The sequence below is a fragment of the Grammomys surdaster genome, unplaced genomic scaffold, assembly GCF_004785775.1.
Source record: "Grammomys surdaster isolate TR1022 unplaced genomic scaffold, NIH_TR_1.0 125688, whole genome shotgun sequence".
NCBI classification, from domain to species: Eukaryota; Metazoa; Chordata; class Mammalia; order Rodentia; family Muridae; genus Grammomys; species Grammomys surdaster.
This window is the reverse complement of record NW_021620524.1, coordinates 1,684,412-1,696,270: the sequence shown is the minus strand read 5'-3', so window position 1 is coordinate 1,696,270 and position 11,859 is coordinate 1,684,412. Positions and strand designations below refer to the sequence as shown.

Sequence of the window (11,859 nt, the reverse complement as noted above, 5' to 3'; positions counted from 1 at the left end):
TGTGGCATCCTGGCCAGACAAAAGGCCCTGAAGGAGACATCAACTTCTCTCCGGGAGACTAGAAGAATCAAGAAGGCAATCTAGACAAGAAGGGAATCTCAAGGCAGGGGACAGTTGCTATCATCTCCTCCTCTTATTCTGGTCAGACTCAAGAGAGATCTCTTATGGTGGGAGACAGGGGTGGGGGGAGCTCTCCAGCTACTTCTGAATTGAGGGACCTGTCCAATAGCCTGTGGAGTGGAGAAAGGCAAGCCACCTTACCCAAGGCCTGAATATCCGTTAGGCGCTGTCTTCCCCAGCTGTCTTCCGGATGTCTGGCTCAGGAATGCTACCCCAGGCTTGCACAGCGAGCCAGAGAACAAGGCCCCTGAAAGGCCTTTCTTTGCTTTTTTTAAAAAAAAGGCAGTCCATAATAATCTCCTCCTGAGCTGCCTCAGGGAAGAGATGCCTCTAACATCCACGGTCCATCCTGCTACTCTGGTCATTTGACCGCTGGTCACTACCACCCAGCTCCAAAGACTCCCTACCCTCAAAGATGGAACTGTGGCTTTAAATTGCAAATAGAGGGCATTTTATCTTTTTTTGTTATCACACAAGGGTGGTTTTCGAAGTATAGCGCCTGTCTAAGGCTTCACCACCGTCTCTAGCGAAAGTTGGCTTCCCTGTCCATTATAAACCTGGTGAAACAGAATTGTAAATAAGTTCACGGGCATGACAAGATGCATGCTGCTGGTGCCGGTGATTCTGCAGGCATACAGACAGAGGGTCAGGTCAAAGGAATTCTGGGCACTTGGGACACAAAGAGGACTCTGCCACCAGGGGAGGATAGCCTCCCCATCCTGACCACACAGGACTTTGCAGGTGAGGAGGTGGAGATGGAGGTCTGGGCTTGTCTGTGAGGACGGCTCCTCAGCCCGGCTCACACACTCTCTACCCAGAAGGCCAGTCAACAAGCTAGTGAGGCTTTCATGGGCCCGGCCACCTTCCCGGGCTCCTTGTCCCACTCGGGAAGTAGCCAGGAGGTCCAAGGTCTCTTTCTACACTGTGGACACGCTGGTGTTTCCAGGGCTACATTGAGCCAGAGGCTGGGTATTCTGACTGTGGTTAGTAACCAGGGTTGCCAGTGTCCCTCAACAGATAAGGGGCCAGCAACTGTCCTCTTGGACCCACCGCTCAACGCTCCAAATGAGGCCAGGGGCAGTGACATTGGTGAATTGTAGGCAGAGGCCAAGCTTCTCAGGGAGGGGCCCTAAGAAGGACAAAAACTGAGCCAGAGTCCCTGAAAGGCCCTCTTCCCCTCCCCCCAGGCCTCTTAATCTTTAACTGCTTCAGGGCTAACCCTGACCCCTGAAACACACAGGGCCAGCTCTTCCCAGTTCCAGGCACCACCCTTAGGCTGGAAAGAGATACCTTAAAGGAGGGCTGGAGCAAGGACCACGTGGAGCAGACATAGGTTAGGATGTCCCCGCGGATGCTGGAGGCACACCTAACTTTAACCCGTTTTCTCCATTGAGAGCTCTGCCGGAGAGTGGCCAGAGGCCAGCAGGCAGATTGGGGCAAGGTGGACTTAGGACCCTGACTGGGGTCCGAAGGCCAAGTTGCAGACAGATCCGGGTAGGGGTGGCTCCAACTTCGATCAGAGGATATTGTGGTCCCTGGAGTAAGCAGGAGAGGGGGCTTCCTCTAGAAATTCGCTGGGCTATTGTTGCACTTTCCGAAACCATGGAAGGTTTCCAGGAGGCAGTGACAACCCCAAATAATAATAATAAAGCTCCTCCCCCACCAGCAGGAATTCTGGAAAAAACAGCTGCTGCCGTTATCGCCCCAGGAAAAAACAAGGTCAGGCGCTGCAAAGATTTAATTTAAGGTGCTCCCCCGCAGCCTGCGGGCCACGCACCAGCACGCACGCGTCCTTGGAGCGCGGGGATCGAGGCCTGTGGGAACCCGGGGGCACCCAGGCTGTCTCTGCATCCACCGAGAGTCCAGCAAACCAGTCCTAGCTCTAGACGTCTCAGCAGGGAGTCTAGGGCCTGCACGCAGTCGCCTGGGGCCATAAGCGGACCTCACTCGGGCTGCTGGCTGCCCCGAGCTTCTGGGGGGCTAAATCAGTCTCCAACAAAGCACTCTGAAATGAGGGGCGCTGTCAGGAGAACACAGCCCGACCTTAATCAGAAGTGACGGCAGAGTGGGCCTCAGGCGCTGGCAGGCCAGGTCGGATGGAGCCCAAAGCCCCTTGTCCGCGGCTTGTAGGGCTGGCTCCCGTCGCTCAGGGGCGGGACGGCTGGGCTGGAGAGCTCCTCGCGCCGCCGCCCAGTCCCCACCGACCACACTTGCTGAACAGAGCATGGGTGGGGCACATGGAGCGGGCCGGGCCGGCTCTGGGCACTGCCGCCTACATAGCCTTGGTGGTGGCCTTGGGAGTAGAGGACAGACGCTTCACTCCACGCAGACTGCAAAGAAGACTCCCTGAGACAGAGCGCGCCGTGCGGCTCAGAGCACGCTTCCGTCCGGGGATGCCTTGAAGTCACTAGCATGGGCAGAAGAGTATCCAAAGAGTCCCTGGCCTGTGTTGGGAGTGTTCATATTCTCAACTACCAGATGAGAGGGTCTGGCCTGGCCTTCCAGGCTGCCAAGCTACCGCCAGGGTCGCCTATCTTCCAAGCAGAAACCAGTCAACATCCATGATTCCCCTATTTCCCAAAATGGGGAATAAAGAGCAGGGGTTAGGGGAAACGCGGAGGGAGGGAGGGGACAGGGTCGAACCCGTTGGTTTTTTACTTTAAAATTATATATTTTATGTCACAATCGCTTTTCGTTAAGACCACAAGCATCCAATTTGGCTTGGCGTAATAAAATCAGCCGGAGCTCCCTTAAACGGAGCCATTGCAGAGAATTAAGTTGTGAAATCTAATCTATTATATCCATAAAGGAGAATGCTTTCATTGTAAATTCGGGTTATAAAGAAACTATACCTGGGCCGCCAGCCTCCCTTTCGGATTTGCTACTTGAAGGCTTATCAAATTACTTCAAAATGTTGGGCTCCCTTCTCTATCTCATGGCAAGCAAAATTAAATGTGGCAACATTTCCTTAATACCTAAGGTCGGAAACAACTGGTTCAACAATGGGATATAATTTTTAAGACACCTCCATTCGCGTCGGGGAGCACATCACTCCCCCAATTAATTCAAGTTTTTAAAAACTCTAAATGCACGACGACTCCATAAGTTCTCTCCTGTTCCGGCGGAGGGCTCTAGGGTGCAATCCCGGGTGGATCGCACACACTCGTGACTCGGATTCACAACAGCAGCCCGGTGCACACCTCCTGGACCTGCGCCTCGGAGCCTGGCTTCTGCGCCCCAGTCCCGGGCGCCCCGCTGGTTCCAGAAATGGCTGGACCAGACAAAGGAGTCACCAACGAGGGGTTAAGCTGCCCCTCACCCTTCTCGGAATGCATCCTTCCAGGCAGCTGGAGCAAGGGAAACGTAGCACCCTAACATTTCTTTGGTTTTACAAATGGGTTGGGGGTATCTGCTGCCCTTCCTGGGAGGGGGTTGGGCCCAGGTCGGCCTCTCTCCCTCTGACACCTTCTTCCATTTCTGAAAATTAATTAACTCCGGGATTGGGCTCGGACGTCCTGGGCTGGACATAAGTGGGGGGGTCACCAAGGACTCTCCGTCCTCAATCTCCAAGAGGGGGTGTCTGGGGGACGTCGAGGAGATCGATAAGTTTCTAGATTCCCAGGGAACTGGCGGACGTGGCTTTTGTCAGGCCTGCGAAAAAGATTTATGAGGCGCCGGCGGAGTGTTGGGTCGGCTTCGCCCAGGCGGCCAGCACACCCCGTCTAATCTTTGATTTCCATCTAATTATTTTTTTTTCCTGCCTTCAACTCAGTGTCCGGAGAGGGGAACAAAGGGATGAGGATGGGGGATGGGGAGGCAGGCATTGGCGGTTGGGGGATCCCCACATAAAATTGGAGCCCCCAGAACGCCCAAAGGCTCGTGCTCCTGTAAGTGTTCCGGGAGGATGAAGGAGGTGACTCGACAGGAGCCGAGGCCACGGGAGATCCGCAGCAGGGCCTGGGTGGGCGTTGCAGTTCTCCGGTGCTGTTCAGAGCCTGGGCCCAGCGGAGTTTCTAGTGAAAAACCCGCAGAAAGGCCCTAGAGTGGTGGAAGAAGGGGTGGGTGCAGCTCTCCCCTAAACGCAATTAATCAGGGAATGGGGGAACATGCCCTTGGTAGAGGCGAAAGATGGAGGCAGGATTCTTTATTCCCACCCCATCTCCGGTCAAAAAAAAGGTCTGTCCAAGCGGGGGAGTGAAAGGCGCAACTTGAATTTTTCATGTTAGCCAGAGGAAAAAAAAATCCAAAATGGAAAATGATTTTATTGGTCTCTACCCATAAGTCAAGTAAAAACAAGGATAATTAGAGAGTGGGGAATTCGGGGGCCATAAATCCGCGGCGCCTTCTCCGCCAGCGTCGGAAGCTTTATGGCTTGTTGAGTTTTGAAAGAAAAGAAATGCAGAGTTTTGGTGGAAGCGGGACTACCCCACCAAGCGCCGCGCGGATAGACAGACGCTCGCAGCGAGTACACCCGGGACTCTGGAAGGTGGCCATAATTAGGAATTACTTTGTCCCAGAAAGAGGGGCCTTCCCCCGCCGGGACCCTTCTCTCCATGGCGGGATATGTGCTCAACCCGTCTGAGTAGGGAAGTCACATTCTTCCTCACTCAAACTATGACAAAGATAGATACTCGGTATGCGTGGGGTCCCCAAGTTTTTAAACAAGATTCATTCCACTCTTAGCTTCCAAATGTCCACCCGGTGCTGCACGCTTGGGGGGCCTTTTGTTCTAATTTAAGGGGTGGGAAGGACGGGACATAAGAAAAACAACCCACCTTACTTTGAAATCTTCCGTAGATGCTGGGACTATACTTTTCATTCCATAGGGGTTTCCACCCAGCCAGCCAGAGGCCCATTTCCTCTTCTGAAACGGCCTTTTCTCAACGCTGCCGTTAGCCGATACCGTGTAAAATCCCACAATCGGGTAAACCGGTGGGGACACTTCTGGTTTAGCTGCAGCTAACTTGGGAGAAAAGAAAGTGAATTCTTCAAGAACTTCAAAATAAAAGCGCCCCTTTTCCGGCAACTCGCGCCAAGCTTCCCCTTTGTTTTAAACACACATATAAAACCCTCGTCCTTCCTAGAAACGGAGGGGGGCGGGGAGAGCTGCGGATCCACATTCAGAAGCCCTCTCCCCCTAAAAAATATTCTCCGAGGAGCTCTTTTGTTTGAAGTGGGTATGGGGGAGGGGATGGGGCCCGCTCCAGTTCAGCTAACAGGCTCTTCTGATGCTGAAAAATAACAAACCAGCACCAACCAAAAACAAAAACAAAAACAAACACAACTCAGTCCGGTGCGGGTATCTCCTAACCCCGCAAATCTGGACTTCTCAGATCCTGGAGGGATTCGTTCCTGGACACCCGGCGCACAGCAAGAGCCAAGCCCGGGTTTTCCTAAACATCCCGGCTCAGAAAACGAGAATTCTAGGTTTCCGGGTTGGTGGATAACTGTATGAACCACTATGAAACAGAACCATCCTGCTGTGATACCCACGGCATCCAGAGTGAATTTCCTGGGCCACGGAAGAAAGCGACGCGCATTTCCACAGGGACTGGCTCCATTCCCGTCCTGCGGGTGGTGGAGAGCCCAGTAGGGATTCCAGAACACAGCGCAGGGACTACCCCGAGTTCAGCTGTCGTACCAGGACCCCTCAGAAAGACACGTTTGCTGCGAAAACCTCCTACACACCAGCTGGGTTTTTATTCATTCCCTCCCCAGAGGCGCGCGGAAAACAAGGAAAACGCACGTACCTGGTGGCGCTCTGAGGGCAGCCTCGCCGGCCCTCGGTAGGCAAGGGAATCCCCCAGAAGCTACTCCCTACCCGGCTGGTAGCCCCATGGCCTGTCCCTCCCTCCCTCCCTCCCTCCCTCCCTGGCCACGCACTCCGACGAACTAATTCTCCAGGAGGCAGGAGCGGGATACCCGGCCCGCCTTTCTGGGAGTGGGATCCGTTTTCTAGCGCCAAGGCCCGCGCCAACTCCCAGGCCACCGTCGGCGCGCAGGGTTCCCGTAGTCCTTTGGATCAGCAGATAGTGGTGCAGACTGAACGCTGGGCTGCGGTTCGTGCACGAGCTCCATGCTTCCGCGCGTCCTTCTGCATCCAGGCTCCAGCGTGTCCAGGTTCCCAACAGCGAAAAGGGGACGAACTCCGAGCCCTCCGGGAAGAGAAGGCTGCAGCCGCAGTCCTGGAAGGAGCCCCAGGGCGGGAGGGGTGCAGGGCGGAGGGGCGGGAGAGCTACCAGCGCCCCACGGTCGCGGCCCTCGTGGGGGTGGGGAGGGCGCCCAGCCCCACCCACGTGGAGGCCCCCGCCCCGCCTCCGAAAGGGCAGCGTCCCCGCCCGTCCCAGCCCGCCTAGCCCCTCCCCATCGCCTCCCGCAGCGGCCGCTCCCTTTGTCTGGGCTGCCGGTGCAGACCAATGGCATCGCGTGGGCGGTGCTCAGATTGGCCAATAGATGATCCAGGAGGTGTGGCCAAAGAAGAGGTTCTACCGAGAAGAAGATACTGTGTGCAAACCCGTAAGCTTCAGGATCCAGGCTCTGAGTGTCCGCAGCTTCGAGCTGACTCCGCCGTGGAATTCCAAATTTTGGATCCCTTTCCACTATCTGGAAAGATGCCCCCATATCCGGAAGGAAGTGTAATCACTTTGGGGCTCTGAGGAGCGGGAAAGTGGCTCAGACTCAGTCAGTCCGGAAGCCCCAGGGGACTTGATTTAGAACAACCCCTTGTACCCTGGACACGCACTCCCTTGCACTTTGAAATTCTGGGTGTGCAGCATCCCCGGAAGTCAGGAAAGTGCTCTGAGATAGAATGGTAATACAGTGCTGCCTGACTTAAGGGCGTCTCTGAGTTCAAGGGTAGAGGTGCATAGTCCCTTTCAGGGAGGACTTCAGGATTAGGGGTCACTGCCCCGGGCTCACTTTAGTGGGCAGCAACTCATTTGCCTTCTGAGCGGAGAAATATCGAGTGATGAAAAAAATCCAGACCAAAGTGGATCGCGGCCAGAGTTCTGTTGCTGGCTTGCCCCAGACAGACAGGGAAGGATACATCTCAGGTGTGCAACAAGCCATGTAGCACAGCTAGTGCAGGAAAACAGAGACAAGCCATGCATAGCTACAGGGGCAGACCGATGTCTCCTCCTGAGTTCACTGCCGTGTCCAGTCTCAGAGTTGGAGGTGTTTCCCAACCTTTTCTCCTTTTCTGCATCTTGGCTTCAAGTGAAATCACTAAACAAGAAGAAAAGGAAACAGCCACCTGGTGTAGGGGCTGTAATCTGGTGCCACCAATGGTAAAATGAGCCCTGGAGGTAAATGAGGTACATTACATCCCTGGATTTGCAGGGTTCTACCTGAGAGCTATCAATCCCAGAATCTCCCACACAGTTGTCACAGAAGCCAATATCTAATTCCTTGTTGCTGAAGGCATCACTCAGCTACCTTTATGGCTCTGTTTTGAAATTCCTCTTTTTAGAAGTCCAGGGATCCTGAGAGGTCCTATAGCTAACTGAAGGGCAGGCCGTTAACACTCAGGATCTAGGACTTGTCCAGCTATGGTTGCAAACCACAGATGTGATCAATATGGCCTTGAAGTTCAGCTCCCAGGGATTAAGCACCCCAGGGTGGACACAAACTGGTTTTTGAGACCAAGAGGGATTGAATCAAGATAGTGATCAAGATAATCCCCAATAGCCTCCCATCACACCCTCCAACCCTAGAAATGATAGAAAAGTTTTAAAATCCATTACAGCCAGAGAACAAGAACAGTGCCTGGGAGACAGGTGGGGGCACTGCTCTTGCATGAGGGAGCCTTGGAGCAGGGAAGGAAAACTGGCCAGTAGGAGGGCTCCAAAGAGAGCTTCTCAGAAGAAACTGTGGAATTCTGGGATAGCTGTCAGGGTGATGGGTGGGAGGTCTGTGGAGACATTCTCTTCCTGGCCCGTGCTCAGCAGCAGTGGACTGAAACTAAGCAGACACCACTGGAGAGTAACTTGTGGAAAAGGGTTCTCCTCAGAGCCCCTACTGATGCTCTCAGCAGCACACAAGGCCCAATGGATAGACACTGACTGCTTGGAGATAGGAACACAGAACCTTACAGAGCAGCACAAGTTAGACCCACTGGTACAGGCTGTAGGGTCGGCTCAGTGATTAGGAGCGCTTGTTTGCACTTGCAGAGGACCTGGCTTTGAGTCTCAATAGCTACAACTGTGATTCACAACTGTCTGTAACTCCAGTCCCAGGCGAATCTGGAATCCTGACCTCTGCAGAAGTTCTGACCCTGGCTATACTTCTCATGAGGAATCTTGGGTTTTGCTTGTGTTGTCTATCCCCAGAGCCTGTATGTTCAGGCAGTTAAACTCAGTTCATTTAGCTTAAATTTATCTTAGCTTAAATATCTGAGCCTAGTTCTTGATTTCATGTTCACTTCTTTACTTCAAGGGTAAGGAGCCCTGTCCCTCCTCCCAACTATGGGTTTGTTAATATGGCTTCCTATGGTACATGGGACTGTTACCAGATGCAAAGTGGATAAAGTTAGAAATGTGCTAGCAAGGTCAGCCTTGTTCTATTGAGTGCCAGGGAGCCAGGATGACGAGATAGTCTAATGGAAGAATAAATAGGGTGGACCTGGTCTCAGGAGGAGAGAGCATCCCAGAGCCCCTCAGCTCCTCGGGCCTGTGAGGATGAGATTGCCACTGTAAGCCATTTTCTAAGGCTCTCTAAGCAGCACTGTTGTGACAGCTGACTGGGATGGCTGTCCTGAGTAATACAGAAGTGGACACTGGGCAGAATTAACCCTCGGGTGTGTGGTTTCAACTTAGAGGTCGGCTTGTGGATGGCAGGGAAACCGAGGAGCTAGAAATAGTGACATTTTTCCTTGTTACCCTGCAGAAAACTGGGGGAAACTAAGAAGGTAGGAGAGAGCCATGCTGTTTGCCTGTCACCTGCCCCCTGCAGTAAGCAAGGCCAGGTGTAATGGAAGGCAGCTTAGAACTGTGGAGTAGCAGGTTGAAAGGGCTACTGTTTCAACCTCCAAACATGTAGAAAAAGTCGTTATTGTTCTGAGGGCAATGATGAAGACAACTTGGTTCAGTAAAAGGACTGAGACTTGGTTGGGCAAGATGGCTCCACAGGTTAAAGTACCTATTGGTAAGCTTGATGACCCGAGTTTGGTTCTGGAACCCACGCAGAGGAGAAAACTGAATCCCACAAATGGTCCTTTGGCCTCCACATGGATGCCATGACACTTGTGTGTGTATAAGTTCATGCAGGTACACACACACACACACACACACACACACAGACTTAGGCCTGTAATAGAGTACCAATCAGACTGCAGGGATAGAAGGGTATCCGCTAACGGAATGTGTCACCAGCCAGTTGGAGAGACTGTATACTTGTGTGAAGCTAAGCTCCAGGTAGAATCCTGTCCCTGGAGACAGAATAGCCTGTTTCGTTTTGTTTTTGTTGTTGTTGTTTTGTTTTAATGTGTTTGAGGATGTGGGCACTCATAGGTATCTGGAGGCCAGAAGAAAGACTACTAAGTGTCTACCTTTCTGTTCAAGGCTGCACTTCTCATGGAGACTCTGGCTGGGCTACATTTGCTGGTTTCTTTGTAAAACCAGACACAGTGTGGCAGATACAAGGTGTATCTGTTTCAGACACACACAGCCTCCCTGATGCCCCCTTCCCATGCTAGAGTGCAGACAGCCACTCCCAGCTGTCACATGGATGATGGCAGGGCAGCCATCAGTTCTGAGACTCCTTGGCTGTGTGGAGTGCCAGCCTCAAAGTCGAACTACTTGCTTTGGGAAGTCCAGAAAGAACAAACTTGCTAATGTGGTGGGCAGTCAAGTTGGTGTCCACTGGATATAGAGGTTTAGTCTGGGCTAACACAAGAAAGAGTGTTTTCAAAGCACCTAGGATATTGTAAAACAGCATTAGTAACATTTTTAGAGAGGAAAAATTGTAACAGGAATGCAGCCAGGTAAAGCAGCACCCAAGAGTCTGAGGCCATAGAATCATAAGTTCAAGGTCAGCCTGGACTACTCAGAGAATGCTGGGCAAGCCTGGGCTATGTGGTGAGACTATATGATATTGAACAGAAATCAAGCCGTGGGGTTTGGATGAATCTCCACGATAGCGTGTTCAGCATATGTGAGACCCTGTCCCAGACTCAAAAAGAATCTGAAAAAAGATAAAATCATAAAATAATCTGGGGGACAGAATATTCTGGTGGTATTTTGCTTTCTTCTTTACAATTTTATGTATTATTCAGAAATTTTCAAGAATACATTATTTATATATTCAGGAAAAACCAAAATTATGTTTACATGAAAAAATAAAAATAAACTTAAAAAGATAGTTTCCAAAAGTCAGCTAGATGTCTTGAGAAAAAAATATATTTCCCCATTGAAATAAAAAATGCTCTTAGCAAGCCAAAGAAGAGAATGAACTGGGCCGTGGGTCATCAGCAAGGAGGGGGAATTAGTAAAGCTGAGGAATTTTCTAGAATACATGGTGAAGGACACCCCCCCCCAAAAAAAGTGTGAAGTTAAAGCTAAGCAACATGGGAAATGGGCCATTTAAATGAGATTCCAGGGAACAGAAAGAAGGAGAGGGAATAGTTACGGAAATAATAAAACTGTCCAGGGCCGAGGGAGACCCTATGAAAACATTTCAAACACAAGGAAGAGAGATGCAGTTTCCCAGTGGGAAAACACACTACCTCCAGAAAAAAGCAAGGAGCTGACATCTAATGTTGGAAACTTGAGATTCAAAGACAGCGAGGGCACCTTCACCGTCCAGAGGGAGAATTAGCTGAGCCTAAAGTTCCATGCCTGGTCTGACAGGCTTTCAGTGGCGGGGGAAAAACAAACACCATTTTTGGTTGTGCCAAGAGAATTTATTTCCAACAAATACTCTCTGAAATAATTGGTAGATGTCGTACTCCAGCTAAATAAATAAATAATAAACTTCAAGAGGTTCGCAAGGAGGGATATGGGGGCTGAGTCTGCTTTATCAGGGACTATACTATACTCTTGGTGGCATGGGGGGAGGATGCCAGTGACTTCAGGATGGGCAGCCCTGGGATAGAGGGGTGTGCACTATGATCTCAGCGCTGGGGAGATAAGGACCCCTGCCCTGGCCTGGTGAACAGCAAGCTGAGCTTCAGGTTCATCATAAACAAATAAGGTGATGCTAACCCTTAATCCTGGCACCCTGGAGGCAGAGGCTGGTGGATCTCTGTGCTAGAGGCCAGCTTGGTGTCTACAAGTTCTAGGACAGCTATGTAATAGAGACCCTGTTTCAGAAGACTGAGAGACCGTGTGTGTGTGTGTGTGTGTGTGTGTGTGTGTGTGTGTGTGTGTGAGAGAGAGAGAGAGAGAGAGAGAGAGAGAGAGCATGAGATGCCTTAGCAGGTAAAACATTTACTGTTGCAAGCCTAGCAAGTGAGGTCATTCCTGGACTCACATAAAGGTAGGAGAGAACTGACTGCCAAGAGTGCCTCTGACCTCTACATGCACTATCCATAATAATAAACAAATACAACTAAAAATGAGTAGTGAAAGTTTACAAGTATTTAAGGTAGAGAAAGATTGAAAAAGACACATGATGTCAAACACTGGTAGTCATATGCTTTTGCCTGGATGAATACAAACACAACACATGTATACATGAACAGGCACACAAATACACACACATGAACACACACAACACAGACACATGACACTCACATGAACACAC

General features: G+C 51.3%; 1 long non-coding RNA gene across 2 annotated transcripts; it reads right to left on the bottom strand.

The window, feature by feature from the left end:
- Positions 1-4,364: 4,364 nt before the first annotated feature.
- On the bottom strand, positions 4,365-5,951 carry LOC114639181. Of its 2 annotated transcripts, XR_003713969.1 has the most exons (3): positions 5,871-5,942; positions 4,896-5,083; positions 4,365-4,599 (listed from the first exon to the last, which is right to left on the bottom strand). It is a non-coding gene; the product is annotated as an uncharacterized LOC114639181 (long non-coding RNA). The 2 variants fall into 2 exon arrangements; XR_003713968.1 differs by having other exon boundaries at positions 4,896-5,951.
- Positions 5,952-11,859: the final 5,908 nt, after the last annotated feature.